Source organism: Cloeon dipterum, chromosome 2, assembly GCF_949628265.1.
Source record: "Cloeon dipterum chromosome 2, ieCloDipt1.1, whole genome shotgun sequence".
Classification (NCBI taxonomy): domain Eukaryota; kingdom Metazoa; phylum Arthropoda; class Insecta; order Ephemeroptera; family Baetidae; genus Cloeon; species Cloeon dipterum.
The window spans coordinates 27,848,017-27,866,093 of NC_088787.1; the positions used below are offsets into that span (position 1 = coordinate 27,848,017).

The following is an 18,077-nucleotide window of genomic DNA, read 5'->3' on the forward strand; positions in this document are numbered from 1 at the left end:
CGGCGAAGGAGTCTGAATATAGCGACAGGGTCGCGCACCGGCAGCGTGAGACAAGATTAAACTTTCGCGAAACCTATCATCTTCATTCTTAGGCGCTCCGCGAGAGAGGCAAAAAGCCGTTGGTTTTCGCGCTGGAGACGTCACCGAGGGGCTGCGCGTGTAAATTACATGGTGCTAGAGCAAGGCCGTCACAAAAAATAAGCCTTGCTCGGCGCTAATGAATCCTTGCAGCCACCTTCCACTTTAACTACAACGCCCCGGCAGTGTGCTTTATGTCACACGGAGCGAGCACACGGAGCGAGCAGGAAGAAGTTTAATCCGCACGGCCCCTTTCACGGCACCATTTGGCACCAGATACTCACACGCCCCGCACGATGCAGGCCCCCATACCCACGCATGTGACACGACAGGACCCTCTTGGGAAGAGGCTTTCGGCTTAACGCACTAATCGAATCTGTGATTGTGGCAATTAACACTGTTGAAAACACTCGAAAAGCTCACCTATGACATCACTTAATGCCCGCTGAAAAGGCGAAATACACAATTTCAAAAAAATATTCAGTATTACATAAAAGGCCTGTGAGGTAAAAATTAGTGTTTTGAACGTCCATAGTTTTCTATGTTGGTTTCATGGATTTGATTTTTGTATAATGGCGGCTAGTTTGGGACTTGGGACACGACAATTTAAAAAACATTGGTTAGTTCAGCTCTGTAACATGGTTGTCTAGCTAAAACTAGCCATGAGCGACGGTCAGAAGATGACCTCCACGGGCAACCCCGCGGCTACAAACGCCCCTGGGGACCCGAATGCCACGCAGATGGTAGACGATTCGACTCGCTTTTCACTTGTCGAGTTCTCCAAAAATTTGGACGAGCAAAATGATGCTGGAGAAAATGTGCCCACGAGAGCAACCAGTGTTACAGTTCTATTTTAAATAAAGAACTACATATACGTAGCTAGATAAATAAATTTCAATCCTTCTTCTATTCTGTATTTCCCTATTCAATTGTCGCTCGTTTATAAACAAAATCCTCTGATTTTTGTTGCTGATTTGTATAATGCCTTACCAATTTTGCTGCGGCTTGAACCCCGTTACAAACAATTTGCTAGTTCCTTGAAGGATTTTTTGTACTTGCGAAAGTTTTACTCAAAGAGAGAGTATTTTTATTGTAAGTCAAAGAACTGAAATTGTTGAATTTCTAACTTGTTACATATTTTGAAATAATTGTTATTTAGCAATCAGTTTGGGTGCATGTGAGAACATCATCACCTGTGTGTACTACCATGCTAAAAGTCAAATAAATAGAGTTTGAATTAAAAGTATTATCCGTATTTTATGGGGTTGAAATTCAACAACAAAATTTACCGTTTAGTAACTTAGGTTAATGATTTTGAGAACTCCATTTTTTGAGAGATCCTTTCATGTCTAAAATTTTGTAAGAAAATTAAACACATTCTTGCAAAGTCATTCTCTTACTCCCAAAGTGGGCAAACTTTGTCCCTCGGGTGGACCACCACTTGAGTCTCGAGTTTCCGAGGCTTGCATATTAGAGGGTCCCGCGCGCGGAGTCGAGCACAACTCGTTCGCGTGTATGTAATTACAAGACGCAGGCCGACGTCGTCTTGTCGTCTTCTCTTGTGTGTGCGTGCGTTGTGAACTCGCAGCATCTGATAATACAGCCCCACAGCTGCATCAGGCAATCATCTCTTATTCTGTTATTCCGTGCATCAAATTATGTTTTACGTGCAAATAACGCGCCCGCCCACCCGTCGGCAACCCGCTTTTCGAGCCTCTGGCGGTGCTAATTTTGTGCCGCAGCTGGGATCAAAGGGAGCAAAAAGTTGGTCACCAAACAAACAAACAAATGAGAAACTCCAACAAGACGCTTTTTCATACCCAAGGTGCGCTCAGGCTGAAGGTTCTCGCAGCACAGAGAGGAGGAAGCGAGGGCTTTTAGGGCAAGCAAACTTGCGTCAACTTGTTTATCGCGGTAGAAGTTAAAAGAAAGTATTGAATTGTACATGAGAACGCACACACCACTTGAATTGTCCTTTTTCGCTTAAATTTTAAATGGTCTAGAACAAAAATAATCACGTTAAAACAATTTTAATATTGCAATCCAATTTGCAGTCAAAAATTAATAGAGCAGCTGTGTTTTCAACACTATAAAAACACCGTAATCTACTTAACATTTTTAACTCTGCTACGCGCATTCGAATTAATTAGTCAACGCTCGCTGTTTTGTGGGCCAAAATTTCAGTCGGCGGATCACGAGGCAAACACAATTAAATTCGCGAGGTGAAAAGCGGGTGAATTTGCGAAATAATTCGCACTTGGCAAGAGGCAAACAAGCGAAATGCGTCAGGCAAACAAACACGCGCGTGCAGATTTGAAATTCTCATTTCTCTGCCACCCGCTTTTTATATGAAATTAGGTAGATTTTAATGAGAAGCAGGGTCGTACAAGCGTAAACTGGCAATTTTGTGTCATCTCGGCTGCGACGCAGGCGGATCATGAGCTTGCAAGAGCCACCTTATTAATTACAACAACATCGTCGTGCACTGGCTTTATTATACAAATACATATACACGCGCTCGGTGGACGCTCATTAAAACGCGTGGGCCGACTCCACGCAATTCCACTGTGCAGAATTTCTACGGAGCGCAGCGTTTTGCGGCTCGGCTCCTTTCAGGGGTCAAATATTCGCAATCGTCCTTTGCGGCCGTTTAATTTGCGCACGCTTGTAATTAAAAAGGGATGAAAATGTTTCTCTCCCTCACAAGCATTTTTCTACGTTTTATTTGTTGTTTTAATGTACTTTTAATTTACGCTGGAATAATTACCATTTCCTCGTTGGACCCGTTAATTGCCGCATTACATTAAAAAACTCGTTTAAAAAACTTGGCGATTTAATTTAGGATAAATAATAAATTTTTCGCCAAGAACGCCGAGAAGTAAACTCTACACGTGAAAACTTTCGGTGGCAATTTAAATGCGAATATCGATCGTTCTTGCCGTCCCCAAGTGCCACCACGCTCAGCGTTTTCAAATTGCATTTCCGAAACTCGAGACTGCCGGCTCTCGACTAATTCAGCCAAAAAGCGATTTTCCGGCGCGGAAAAGTACGATTCCGGCATGTTTCGCCGAGAGGGATCACGTTTCCTGTGCTCTTTGGCGCCGTTCGACTCCGCTGGCGATTATTCAGACGCGTGCGGCCGACGCGCAATTAGCAATTGCCACGCGACACCAGCGAGAGAGTAAAGTGCAACTGGATCCCGAAAGCACTCTCTCAAAACTCGACACCGGCAGGCGAGAATGCCGAGGGAAGAAGGCTGCTTCCTCTCCATCAGGAAATGATTGAATACATAAAAGTACCTGCCGAGTAATAGCATTTTGCCTTCGTCCCAGTGTGTGCACGCAGTGGAGCGTGAAAATTCGCGATGTAAATTTTTGCAGGTGCGACGCAGTGTTGGAATATTGATTCTTCAACACGGCTTTGATCTTCAAGTCAGAATTGAGTTGTCTGGATTTTCCATGTATAAGGAACAAAAGCCTTTTTGGCAACGAGTTTCGCCAGAGGGTTAAATTGAATTTAAGCACAATTTTCATCCATAAAATCGCAATTGATTCCGTTAAAATTACTTTAATAACGACGAAATTTAAATCGAAACAACTTGGAATTCAGCATGTTACGCATGGATTTGGTGGTAATCAATAGTCCACTCAAGGGGTTCTAAATCCTCTGAAATTACAGCGGTCGGGGTGCGTGTCTCCTTATGCAAATACCGTTTGCGTTTCGCCGTTTGTTTCACAGATGAGGGGCGACTGAGAAACAGGTTCTCCATCCAGCTCGTATATAGAGGAAACTTGTGTTTGCTCGTCAACAAAGTGGCCCTCCAGGTTCCCCTTGCGGCGCAAACAAAATCTCCAACTGGCCAAACAAGCGAAATTACTTAATCGACAGGCGAAATCTGATATTATTTCCAATGCAAGCCACTGAGGCTGCTCGGTATTTGATCACTACATAGCGCCTGCTTTCTCTCTGCCCGGAGTGCTTGAAGGGGCGTGTTAAAAATCCTAAAAGAAGGCTTCAATTTTCACTTCACCAGGTTGGGATGATTTATCATTTGAGGAATTCCGAGAGAGTTCAATTGTATGTTGTAGTACCATTTATTGAATTAATTGCACGAGGAAACAAAGCTATCAGTGCTTCTTGGGAAAGTTTCAAACCAAGCACTTGGAGATTGTGAAAATTTGGTGGCTTCTTGACAGTGTCAACGCTCAAGGAAAACATGAAATCACGTAATCGTCTTAACGCTGCAATGGCGTTAAAGCTAAACAATTCAACTCGAGCCTGCACCGTCGACACAGACTTTTCTATTTTTCACATCCCGGTGGCATGAAGGCCGCCGCCTGAGCCACCGCATCGAATGCCAGCCAGCGAGCGACGAGGCTGCGGTTTTCTCCCCCTTTCCGCGCCGAGCTAGTTTTCAAAAAGCGTAAGTTAAAATCCGCTTAAATATTAATGAAAATTGATATTGTGTGGCTGCGAAAGCGCTAGGCTGGCTTGTTTGGCATTGCTAATAAGCAGCACGCGCGCGCGCGCCTTGTTTGCGGGCTAAGCCGCAACACACCACTTCACTGCTGTTTACATTCACATCTGCACTCGAGAGTTTATCAGATTTTCAACTCGGCAATCGATCCGCGAGCCGAATTCCTCACTCCGCGGATGATAATCTCGCGGCAGCTGACTGCTTAAGGGATATTATTAATTGGGCTTTTTCGCTGCTCTGTGCGAACGTATAACTCGATCAAACTTCTGGTAGCGCGTCGGCTGGTTGGCTTGCAAACACAACGGTTTGCTGCAGGAATTCCCTCGAGGAGGGAGTGAATTTTCCCTGCGCCGTTTGCAACTCCAGAGACTAGCGTGCATGTAAAATGAAAAAGCCGTAATTCTTTAATTTAGTCGTCCCTCGAGGCGGGCTAATTGCGCATAGTTCCAGCATGATTCCGTACCCAACTTTTCCGACTTATCGCTTTACCCGCATTCCAGAACTCGTACCAGCATTAAGAGTAGAAATTTTCTAGGGGGTAAAACGGCCTTTCGCCGGCGCTATTGATCACGAATAAACTAGTGACGGCACTGATCCTTGTTAACGATCTTTTTATCTTGACGGGAATGCATACTCAAATAGTAATTCAATTTCGGTTCGTCAGCCCCTCTCGGCTCTTTCAAATTAACAAATTAAAAATTCCCCCTGCGAAAAGTTGGCCAAATATTTGCCCTTGGAAAAATGGGAATTTTACACAACCCGACGCACCAAAAGGGACGAGTTTGACGGTATCTCAAAGACAGCAGCATTATTCGTTCAATTATGGAGTGCGTTCTCCATAAATTTACGAAGAACCGTATTAGTCAGACAACCGTGCATAAATCCCTGAATAAGACATACCAGTTGTTAGCTATTTATTCATCGACACACAGTTGCATTGGGAAATATTTTCCCTGTCAATTTATAAAATATACGATTTTAAAATTTTTTAATGTTAAATTTAGTACAGACATGGTGATTTTCTTTGAAAATAAATTAATCAACTTTTTACGACTTACTCCTACGATTTCAATTATGGCCAAATATTTCTCAATATTAGTTCAGAGGCAGACTGCGTTCGCACCAATTCTGAGCAATTTAATCAATATGACTGTCTTGCTTACGGCTTCGTCGATTTTCACCGCAATTGAAAAATCTCACGTAAAAAAATGGGCAAACAAGTATAATTGCGTCGTGCAGCCGCGCCAAACATGTATAGCTGGCTCGTTGGCTGGAAATAAAAATCGCGCAGAGTTGGCAGGCTGCTCGTCGGCCAAGTTGGCCATTGTGAGCGTGCCGTTATTGACTTTGGTCTGCTCGGCGTTTGTGAGTACTGTGCGGTGCGATTTGATATTCCGAACACAGAGCAGGGGCAGACAAATGGAAACACGCCATCACCAAGACGAACCGCTCCGAATAAGTCTGTGATATTATGCTGATGTCCAAAGAGAACCAAAAACCTCCTTCGACTGGGGTTTGGGTAAAAATCAAATAATTACCCAGCACTAGCACCCCTGAACACACTATTGGTAATTGTGCGGGCGCCATTTTAATATGCCGTCATTTACTAAAACTACAATTTTTCTAAAACAATAGTAAATTGGATTAAAATATAAAGCTGTATTGAAAAGAACAATCAAAGAAGTTCCGTAATAGCAGCAACGAAGTGGCAGAAGTTGCAGAATGTTGTCTAAAATCTTAACAATATTTTTACTTCGTTTGTTGGTTCTTAAAAATTTCCTTTGTATTTGGATAGTGTGCACATGCGCAACTATTATAAAATTATTTTTAAGAACCATATAATATATGGTCCAAGTAAGGATGATTTTTTTGCAGCTACTTTCAAATAGCATCCCAAAATTAGCAATATGAGCAAAAAGAAATTTCTGAAGGAGTAGGGAAAATAGTGATCATTGCTGGTTCCTTTAAGTCAATGACTCCACTTACTTAAATGTTACAAAATTAATTAATTGTTGGTGCTGATGGTGCGGTGGATAACTATAAGTGGGGGAACAAAAAATATATTCGCCGCTGCAAGACTAGTTCAAATTAAATTTGCAATTTTCCAGTAATACAGTTACGTTATTGCCGAAAAGAAAGTGTCGAGAGCATTTAAATTTCTCACAAAGCATGATGAAGCATTTTTACATAATTTACGGTTACATGTATATAAGTCTCATTAAAAGAGCATTTTTAATCCCACTTTTGCTCGTTAGCATGAGAAATTGAATAAAATGCATATAAAAAGCAGCTGCTTTCAAAGAAAATAAAAATCGCAGCGTGATGGAAAGGCAAACATTAAAATGCACTTAATTCTGTGCTCACTCGGCTTGCACGACCGCATTAGCACTGAGTGACAAGATTTGCTGCCGTCGGGGTGAAAAATGAATTCAGAATCACGCGTTCTAACAAGCAAGCGCCCTTTTCCAGCAGATTCCGACTGTATAATGATGGCCACGGGCTGCAACAGTACGAGCCGCTTTTAAATGAGAAAAGCATTCATCCACGGAATAGAAAAACGAGAGGTGGAAAGAAAGGCAGCCGGGGTGCTAAGTAAAAAAGCGGATTTGCGTGAGCGCAGCTCGCGATTGATTAAAATTCACCCTCCAAAGAGTGCATGTGTAATCACCGAATTGCGCGACAGTCTGCATGCGATATCAGCGTGAGTCATCGGCCGGCCAGCCGCTTTTTCATGTGACCCGCTGCTGCAAAGAACGACTTTTAAAACACAAACGCTATGCATGTTATGTGTGTCGACCACGTGCTGGATGTCAGAACGGATTTCACAGGCAGCCAAGCGAAATGGAAACAAAGGGTTAAATATTGATATTGATTGTGTCGCACGCTTTGAATCTGGAATATAATATAATAATGCTATCAGCGATAGCGCGAGACATTAGTTATTAGGGTTATGTTGAAAATACCCAGTAAATTGAGAGTGATTTCCATCGTGGATAAATGGTGTCAGCAGCATGAAAAATAAATTGGCATTGATTTTAACAATGTGTGTCTGTATATTTAAAAATATCATTTTCTTTGTTGCATAGCGTTTCAAGAATTTGCTTTCTAATTTGAGTTTATGCTGGAAATATGGTCGAAATAGCGCGCTTTTGTCTGATGTACCTTAATTACTTATGCAAACTGTAGTTTCCCCTTCAGCGTTGAACAACAAACCAACTTGCTATCCTCTTGTTGCAATTTCAACTCGCAATCTTTTCCACCATTCCACCCCTTGCAGCAGGCTCAAATTCAAGGCCTCATCGCTGGCGTTACCTTGCGCGTTGCTGTTTGCGGAAACTTTTGCCCGCACCTTACCAGAACAGCGAACGCGTCGGTGGGAATTGCAATTACCGCGCGGGGCGCAGGTGGCCCTACGTTTCCGTCAGCTGTGCATAATCCCTGCGTGCAAAACTATACCGATCCGACACCGGGGTACTCGGTCGGGGGCTCAACAAAAAACAACCCTTAAGTAAGCACCCCGCTTCTTGACTTTCTCGCCAAACTCACTCTCGGCGGCATACAAAAGAAGCAGAAGTCCTCTCTGCACGCGAAAAAATATTCCCAGCGCGCTTTAATCAGTCAAGCGCGAACAAAAGAATGCAGAAGAAAGAACGAAATAAAGAAAAGAAAGAAGGCCGGTTAGGTGGGCACTTCATTAAAACTCTCACACACGCTCTCTCTCTCTCTCTCTCTCTCTCTTTCGGGGAGGGCAGGCAGCCACTCTCTCACTTATGGTTGCGGGGGCGCGTGTGCCACCCTCCCCGCGTGCCATGACTCACCCCATGCGGCACATTCGGACGGGCCCAGTACGTGGAAAAACCCGGTGACATGGACGGCCCCAGCGCGGGGGCGGCTTACCTGGAGTCAGGGCGACCCTGGGGCCGGTCGGCGGGGCTGCTCGAGGCTGCTGAGTGGCACTGCGGCTCGGCGAGCGGAGCGGGGCCGCGACGGGCAACGAGCGAGCGCGAGTGTGGTTCGGCGGGCCGCCACTTGGGGTGTGTGTCGTGCAGCCAGCCGCTGCTGCTGCTACCCCCGTAGCCACCGAGTGACTATCATCCCCCTTGTACCATTGATTGGTGCAGAGTTGCGCCTGCTTGCTGTGCTAGCGCCATAATAAAAGTTGCCGCCGCAGCCACCTGCGCAGCGGGCCAACCACGCTCACCATTCAAAATTGTACAGTCGCTTCAGTTTGCTTGGAGGTCTAATCAAAATGCTGCTGATTGAAAAATTGTAAGCGTTCGACTCTTTTGTTAAAAAGTTCAACCATGACTGTGACTAAATATTACGAAATATCTGTTGGTCAGCAAATAATTTACTCGGCTGATTGTAAAATTGATTTATTTTAATATCTCACTGTCAGTAAACTTGGCATACTCGGAAGAACGTTTTCACATAGGAAAGTCGAATGTAATTGTGAATTTTTTCTTACAAGAATTTTTAGTAACAATGCTTCACAAACGGAATTTTGCAGATGTTCATTGCAAAAAATACATTTTCCCAATGAAAAGCGAAAAACGAGCTAAATAGCGCTATTTTCAATAAACGTCTCCTTTGAAGCCATAAAAGTTAACAAAACCTGCTTAAAAGCTTATTTCGCTCTTCAACCTCAACCTTCAAGTGAGTTGAAGAGTGTTTGGTTATAAACATGCATGCAATCGAATTATTCCCGCAACTAAAATAGGACCATCGGCTGCAGGCTCCAAGTCGCGGTCAAACTTTGCAGTCTGTAGGCCGCGGTTTGAGATGGCTCCGCTTAGACCCTGCCCCGGATCGATCAAAATGAGGAGAAACACGCGCTCTTACTACACACATACATACATACATTCGGATAGACTACTTCTTGCGCCGACTGACTGGCACGGAGGACGTGAGCTCGCTGCCGAATTGTGCGCTGATCAAAGAATTTTAATCGTATTAGCAACGTCTTCGACGCGCCGAGTTTTCACGTGCTTAAAGCGGAATAATGAGCGGCCAGCCGCGCTTTTGCAAGGTTAAAAACGTGCGTTTTGTATAATTGCACGATTTTTAATTGGATTGTGCTATATATGCGTCGCCAGTTTTGGACGGCGGTGTACGTCTCCAGTTCGTGGAGACTGGTGTCGTTTTCGCGCACGAATTCTGCGCGTAACAACGGCCAGTGTCTCCCGCAAATCGATTCAGGCCACGGCCTGATTGGAATCCAATAACATACATTCGAATTAGTACAAATTCACCACTCTCATAAGTTTGTGTTCTAATGAGATGGTGACGACTCTCTCGCTCATGCATGGCTGACCTAATTTTCGCCTCGTGTAATTAGCGTTTTTGGCTTCGGTTCAAACTGCCAACGGCTCTGTTGATTACCAGCGCCGTTTTCAAAAGTTACAGACCGCCAAACGGCAAAACGGAATAAAAGGCAATCGATTCTGTGACTTTTTAACCAAGCAGCTGGAGTCGTGCTTGCAAGTTGCTTCGTAATATTATATAAAATGCGTTTTTATGGAGAATATTAACACACTTCGATAATATAAAACAAGTCGTTGAGAAGTAAGCATCGCGTTTTATTGGACGATACTGCGGTTGTCGAGCGAAATTTAAAAAGTTTTGCTTCTTGTCGAATAACGGAAAAATTTGCATAATAAATTTTTTCTCGCCATTTTTAAATGGATTATTAAGTCAATAACCTCACAAGATGCACACAAGAGCCTCTTGCCATTATGGGGTCGTGGAGCCGTGACAGAAATGCGTCTTTGCGGTAGTAATCGTCATTTATTATTTTAAGTCTCGTGGTTGAAGTATCAGTATAGTTAAGACCCGTAAGTAGTGCGGGTCTTATTAATTCGAGATCAAAGTTTCTAGAATATTCTCGCACGAAATCTGATCCTAGCCGGAGAGAGAACACTTGTTTCGACTGCTGTCGTGCGAGGTTGTAAATGCAGTGGGGGTGAAGGTGCAGTAAGGGTGCACTGCTTATCGCACACCTTTTACACTGCCACCTGGCGATACAGGTTAAAATGCAAACTAGTTACTAGGACAGCAGTGGCGGAAAGGCGCCACGCCATCACATAATTTTCTCGAGGAGAGTCTTGTCTAGAAAAAAAAATAAATTTCTACTGTTGGTATCGTTAAAAACAGAACAAACTTCGTCGAGTGTAATTTGCTAGTTATCTTCCATTTAAAGTACACTTTAAGCTGCGATTCGAAGGATGCCAAAAATTCACAACCTTTCAACCAACTACATCCTCATATTTAAATAAATCGTGGCTGTGAAGGCCCGCTTCGCCGACGGTGAAATAGCGTCTGGCATGAACTTTTGACATGTCTGATAGACCACCTGAATAAACGGCAAGCAGCTCCTTAGGCAGCAAAAAATGAACTTTGCCCCAATAGCGAAGGAGCACAAGTTGCGATATTCGCTCTCGCTCGGCGAGGAGAGCAACCCCGCTGAGAAAAAGAGCTCGCTAACGGATTGGAGCACAACACGTTTGATTCCGGCTACTAAAAGTGTCAATGGGCCAACTTGCATTCAACTCACAACAACGCGAAGGGTGAAACCAACGGCGGCAAAGTACGCACTCTGCGGATTACAGCAGTCGCGGCGAGTGGCAAAAAAGCCTGTTGGGATGTCTGGCTGTCTCATTATTCCTGCACCGTCGACATGTTCCATTTCCTCTACGCCTGAGCGGTGGAATCATCTCCGCGAGGTCCCTTTAAATTCATTCGCCGCGTGCCGACCGGGGAAATACACTTGCACATAAATATAATGGGGACAGATCTTGTCATTTTTTACATTACGATGCCTGCCACCGGCTTTATTTCCACGAGGGTCGCCACGGGATCGCGGAACCACTCGCTCATTCAGGAATTGTGCATGTATGCGAGTGGCACCCTTAAATCTAGATCGTTTCATTGCCGCCCCGTTTTTATGCAAACACACGCGCCCATCTCTCCATTTGTGCGAAATCGGATTTTTTGTGCGCGACAACGACTCTCTCACTCCCTTCCTCCCTCACCCTCTCTTGACCTCCACGTGCGTTATCGATAAGAAAAGTAGAATGGAAAATTGGATCGCTGCGAGTTCTGCGCACCAAGATTGAACTGCCACCTATTGGTACAAAGTGCCACCGTCAAAGAGGTGGCCTATGGCCTCTCCTGAGACGGCCAAATCGAGTTAGAGAAGAGGACGCGTTTCATCATGCTAGACAAACTCTACAGACGCAAACTCGGATCGACTTAGTTTTGCTTCACGGATTAAAACAGTAAATTTCCCTCTCTCGTCAACCCTTTTCTCAGCTTTCAAAACTTTCAATTTAAGGTCTATTTCAGCCCCAAACACTTAAAGCTCCTCCTCTGAAGTAATAAAAAGAAGAGATTCAAGTAAAATATTGCTCGAAGCATGAATAACGAAATATGTGGGAGCAGGATAGTCTTCCCCTGACTGGAAATTTAATTCTAGTCAGTGGCGTGTCAAAAGATGCTAATGTACAATTGCAGCTCCGCAGCCGTGCCTGGTAGATGGAATTACATCTGCATTACGCTGCCATACCTCATAAATTCGAGTTTAAAAGGGCCTTTTGCACAGTCAAGTACAAACTAATCCCGGTTTGCTGTGACACATAAATTGCTGGTGCACGAGTTCCACGTCCTCATTCAAGTCCAAGGACGCGTGTAACGAGCTGCTGCGCTCATCCACCTATTTTTGCGCAACTTTCCCCACCGGCTAATTAGACGGACTAGCGTTTCCACATACTTTTGGATCCCTATTAGCAATCGCCGACGCAGCAAATCCGATTCGTGATCAATTATCGACGGCGATAATTGGACGAGGGCGTTTGCACTGGGCCAATGGAGCGTGTCACAACGCTGCTGTGTGTCATCCAGCTGTGTGATTGCCACTTCCTGAAGCAGTCCCGCGTTAATTTTCAATTCATCATCTGGGGTTGCGACCACTGCGCTGACAGGCAGCACGGCCCCTGTCTGCTTGACAAATTGTTGATAAAAAATTATGCCATATGCCTGCTCGTCTGCCATGATTGAAGTCCCGTCGGTCGTTACCAACCTGCGTACGTGCTCCCATTTCAATTTCATGGCGGATTTTGCACTTTCGTGATCGATAGTTTGAGAGCCTTTTCAGTCCAAATGAAATAAAAAAAACTTGGTTTCCAATCAGTCATTTCTTTTTTTAGTCCTCTCCCCTCAGTGCAACTCACAAGTTTTCTAACAAAATTAAATAGACAAAATGTTTCCTTAAAAAATAGTAACAGTACTAAAAACTTGAAATTAATAGCGAAAGTTTTTTAACAAATGTAAGTTTTTATTCTTGTTGGGCTACTAAGGAATTTGCAATGTCGGTCTAAGACCAAAATCTCCATTTCAATTCATTTTCATCGACACAGATAAGTTATTGATTTAGGAATAAAAAGAGTAACTCCTTGAATAAGCAACACAATGTGCTCAATAATCCATACATGCGCATTACAAGGGTAACTGACAACTATTTGCATTATAGAATATTTTCTGCCATTGACAGCTGCGATCACAAAGCTCGCCAAACTTCAAAGTAAGCGTTGTTTATATCACAACAGGGTCAGCCAAGGCATGCGAAATGAAATCAATGCGGCGTCAAGGGCTCCATCAATATTAAATCACGCTGGTGACACAATTTGCTACGGACAATTTTCCCAGCAAAAAATTTAATCTGCGCTCTCTTCAATTTTTAATTACGTCCAAACGTCACGCTCCAAATCCGAGAACAAACTGCGGCGAGCGCAATTTTGGAGCAGAGTTGGGAGTTAACCCTGATGGAAACATACAGGCGTCACATCGCAGCATAATGAGCAGGCACGCTAATTAATTTGGCTCAAATTAAAAGCGCGCCGGTGAAATTATAATTTATTCTGGGCATCATTCGCGCACACACACCGGCGGGCGATACACATTCGAATTAAATCTGCGCTGCGCGCCGTCTTTAATTAGTAAAGAGCCTGATTTGCGAGCAGATGGATGCATGGCTTTGAGAGCGGCCGTCGTAAAATTAGCTTTTATGGCCTGCCTGCATGGATAAAAACATCCCGGGTGCGGATTTATGTGTACAGTGCATTTAATAGTTTCATATAGCTGGTTTGTCGCCCGTGCTCTTGCATTGTTTCGCTCCAGATTAGTATAGGACGAGGGATGCTTTATGAGCGATATTTTATTTAAGTGGACCCATTTTGCCACGTTTTTCCTTGCGGATGTTTTTTCAAATGCAAAAATTACAATAGTCTATAGATACGTAAATAATAAAAACTGACAGTGAGAGAATAAATAAACAAGGGCTGATGTTCATCAATTATTAGATGGGTTTGTGTTACTGATATATTTTATATTTTTTTTCATTTTTTTGCTGTTGAATATTAAAATGGTAAAATTAAATTAATTTCTAAAAAAGGCAAAAAAATATTTGTACAGATGGTTTATTCATTTCAATTTTAGGAGGGTTGCTTGATATATCAGGATCCAGCAGTATTTTTCCGCCTCAATTGAAATATGCGAATCCATGTAGAAATTGCTCCGCCAGGCGGTTTGGTTCAAGTCAAAAGAAATATTGGGCGAGATGAAACATTCAGCTGCTGCGTGCGGAGAGAACACGAAATACATTATACTGGATCGACGGCGAGGCTTTTCTGCTGCAGCTGGGGCTCATTATGCACACACGAACGGAGAATCGAGTACAGGACTCCACTTCCTTCCATAGTATTGATAAATGGATTATGAAAAGTCGAGCGGGTTGCCTATGCGCCCAGGCACTCTCGCTTGATGATATTTACCGACCATTAGAGTGAGAATTAGATTATTGGAGGAATAAGTTGGAAAAGCGCTCCCTTTGTCAGCGACTGCAAATGATTTCAATTTCCGATTAGGCAGCCGTAAACTTTTGACGCAGTGCAACTTTCCGCTTATCTCGCACCGCCTTAATTTCTCAGCGAATACAAACACACTCACGGCCGCTGATTACGCGTACACCAAGTGAGTTGGAATCTTTGTTTGAATAATTCCCAATCGCAATTCGACTGCCGCAGTTGCTGCTGAGCGCGCGTTTTATCAAGCTCCTGCTATACTCTCGGCGGAGAATAATAATGCGAAGCTTTTCCACCTGATGCTTTCAAAAGATGAAAAGATTTCAGGACGAAAAGGCAGGTCTTCTCTGTTTTTCAAGATACGCCTCTCCCATTTACACACTTTTAGCGCACGAGCTTTTTTGTGAAATTGATTCAAAGCAAGATTTTGTTCTTTTGCAGGGAAGAGAAACTCTTAACTTCATTGCGAGAGCAAAACTTTCATTAAAAAGCATTTCTTGAGACTTGCGCTAGTTTTTTTTTCCAATGTATAGTTTTTAAATGAATAGAACATATTTAATAAAACGCATTGTTGATGCAGAACATAAGTTTGTATTGCTACATTACTTTTCCACGAAGTTAACGTTTACGACGTCACAGTTGAAACTTTTTATATCCCAGGTTTTCATACAAGCAGATATATTTCGTTTTTTAAGTTGAGAAATAAGGTCGGAATAAATTTCCTAGAATATCTAGAAGACTTACAAAATATAAATCAAATTTTGCACCTATGAAATGAATACCTGATATGCGCAGCAGCCGTTAAAAGCATGCATATATTCTAAAGCTCTTAGTTTTCTGTTACGTACATTGAACACAAAGCAATATCTGAGAGCTAAGAGTTATGCAACCTGCGCAACATCTGAGCAAATGGAAAATTAAATCAAATATGCGGAAAACAGTAAATCATGTCTGCAAGCTTTTAAAAAAAAATATTGCTGACTCGCGAAAAATATTGAATTTTATTTCGGTATTTAAGTATAATTATATTCTTGGATAAATTTAAACACAGTTTTCATTTTTTTCATTTTATTTCATTCTTGGGAATTTAAAAATTCAATTTTCTTTTAAGAAACTTCGAATTTATAGAAACAGTAGATCAACCACACTCTCCGTGGCATATCCAGGTCGCTATCCTTAAACGGAATTCCACAAAAATCGCGATGCAAATCAAGGTAGCGCGCTGAGGAGCAAATACGTGCGCGAGGAAGCTATTGTGGCTGCTCGCAGCAGCAGCGGCGGCGGCGAATTCCCCGAATGGCACGCAAAATCTGCGTTTGCAGGTGGCGGTGCGCACTTTTGGGAATTGGAGCCGCATCTGCGTTTCGTGCAGTAGTTGTGTTTTTACCTCGGCGGGCGGCACTGGAGAGCAGGGAGGGCGAAGGGTTGCTCTTCAAGTCAACAAGTCTGGTCGGCGAGCGACTCTACTTTTTGGTCACGGATGGCACGCACCGGGCCAAGATAGCGCTCGCGGGTGGCGATGATGAACGGCCCTCTTTGCAGCATGAAATGTATTATTCGCCGCTGTAAATCATGCTGCCAGGTGACACGCAGAAGGTAAGCGCAAAAAGACCACGAGGCGCTGCAACTTTCGCCTCGGAAGCAACTTCTTACCCAGCTCGGACCCTTTTGTTATTCACCGCGAGTGGAAGTGCAATGAATAAATAACGTTTTGCAAAGTGAGTGAGCTCTCTCGCGCAACTTTGCGGATACATCTCGCTGGAAAAAATGACGGCTGTTTGTTTTGAGCGCCGTTGAAACTTTTCTTCGGTATAGGCGCGCAAGAAACATGGCGAGTGTATTATTTTTTCCCGCGGCTCTGATAAATTGTTGCGCGCATTCTGTGCGGAAAGTTTGTGTTTTCGCCGCCGTAAATGAATATTTAGCGAAACTTTTATCGCTCGCCGTCGCGAGTGAATTTATTGCACTGACCCCTTGGTAAAAAATGAAAATTGCCTGCAGCTACTTCTATTTTGTCTGAAAGTCCTCCTCTTCGCGTATTCCATTTTTCATGTTTATTTATTAATAGCACGCAGAGGCATTATCTTGCCATTTTAGCGAATACTCTAATTTCAAGTGTGCGCTATTTAGCGCCTGGGTTAAGTGATTTTCTTCAAAGGAGGTAAAATTATCAGTCATTGCTAAAGAAACAATAAATAAATTATGGAATTAATTGAGGATTCCATGAGTGAGAGCCAGTTTTTCATAACATCTCTCTAACTTTTAGTTTCGAGGAAGCGCTCCCTGGAAGATACCCCGCATAGAAATTGCAAAAATTTGTTCGAGGAGAGGAGATAAATGGTCAAGAATATTCCTACCTATGCGGCAACCATGAGAACAGTTTTTGTCATAAATAGTATGTAACGTTATCCAGTCTGTCCCTTCTGCACCGACCTTGGGGTCGTTGGAAGTAATTTACTACAACTAGAGTACAGCCTTTACAATTCAAGCGCTGCGTTGGAGCTAAAAAGTCGTTGAAGAACTGTAAACGCGGCCTGAGCTCAAAAGCACAGAGCATTGCGAAATAGTTTTGAAACAAGTGCGCTCTCTTCCTCTATGTAGCCTGCGCGAAAGCTCCCTGCGGGATCAGCTTAACCATTTTTCCCCAACAATGCACGGCCGGCATAAGGCGCCCCGAATGCATTATCTTGTCACCTGCAGCACTGCGAGATAATTTGTAGTCGACGCACTGCTCCTCACCGAGGAAAACAATCCCTGCACAATCATTTTCCTGTTTTCCAGCAGCCTTACATTGTTTACAAAAACTAGACCTGTTTACGTATGTGCGCACACGCCAGTCAATAAATTAATGTATGCTCATGACATGCGTCCGAAAAGCGGTTCTATCAAGTATGCATCGTCAAACCATAACCAATCACTGTGTCCGCATAATCGCATCTACAAGGTGACCTGATTTTTTACGTTTGTAATAACTGTTTCTTTCAGAAGATTCCAGGGGCTGGTTTATTTGGTTTCATCATTACAGAGTTATCTTTATGACATTTTCAGGATTAAACCGATGAAAAACACGCACATTATTTTTGGTTATTTAACTGTTCTTACTTGCCAAATAAAAGCATACAATTTTGGAGAATGGATGAACAATATAGGGAAAAGGAATTTACGGCGGAAATAAAAAGAGATAAATATATTCTTAAAGCAAGACAAAGCTACTTTATTATATAGCTTCGGATCGCAGCATTTACGCATGAGGCAACCATAGCTGTCTATCAGTTACGCAGGCGAGCCACTTTTGACGCGTTATGTTTTCGCAGGCCGACAGATCGACAGATAATGTGCGGCCGCCAGTGAAATGCATTCTGATGCAAATTTCCCAGATGAATCGAGCGAACGGCGTCAAACAGGCTGATGGCGCGAGCCAACCCTTGACTGTACGCTATGGCGGTGGCGGCCGATTTATTGTTTCGCCCGCTGGCTGCCTCTCGAGGGGTTGCTTTTGGCCTTTTTATTTCAACAAGAGCAGGCGGATGTTGTTGCGTGGAAAGCGTTTCTCGCTAAATGGCAGAGGTCGCGGCTAAAGATTTTTCTTTGCCACAAAAACAGCTTGCACAAACGTCCCAATGAGAGTGACTTGTGCACAAGAGAAATGTGCTTGTGGAAACTGT

General features: G+C 43.4%; 1 protein-coding gene across 12 annotated transcripts in view; it reads right to left on the reverse strand.

Moving 5' to 3' along the window:
• Positions 1 to 18,077, reverse strand: part of LOC135936677 (protein lin-10-like) — a 107,724-nt gene that overhangs the window by 87,647 nt on the left and 2,000 nt on the right. Inside the window, exon 1 of one of the 12 annotated variants that reach the window (XM_065479581.1) lies at positions 8,453 to 8,623. The exons of the other annotated variants lie outside the window; for them this stretch is intronic. The gene's annotated coding sequence lies outside the window, so the exon portion shown is untranslated. Of the gene's footprint in view, positions 1 to 8,452; positions 8,624 to 18,077 lie in introns of those variants that run through there. 12 annotated transcript variants of the gene reach the window in all.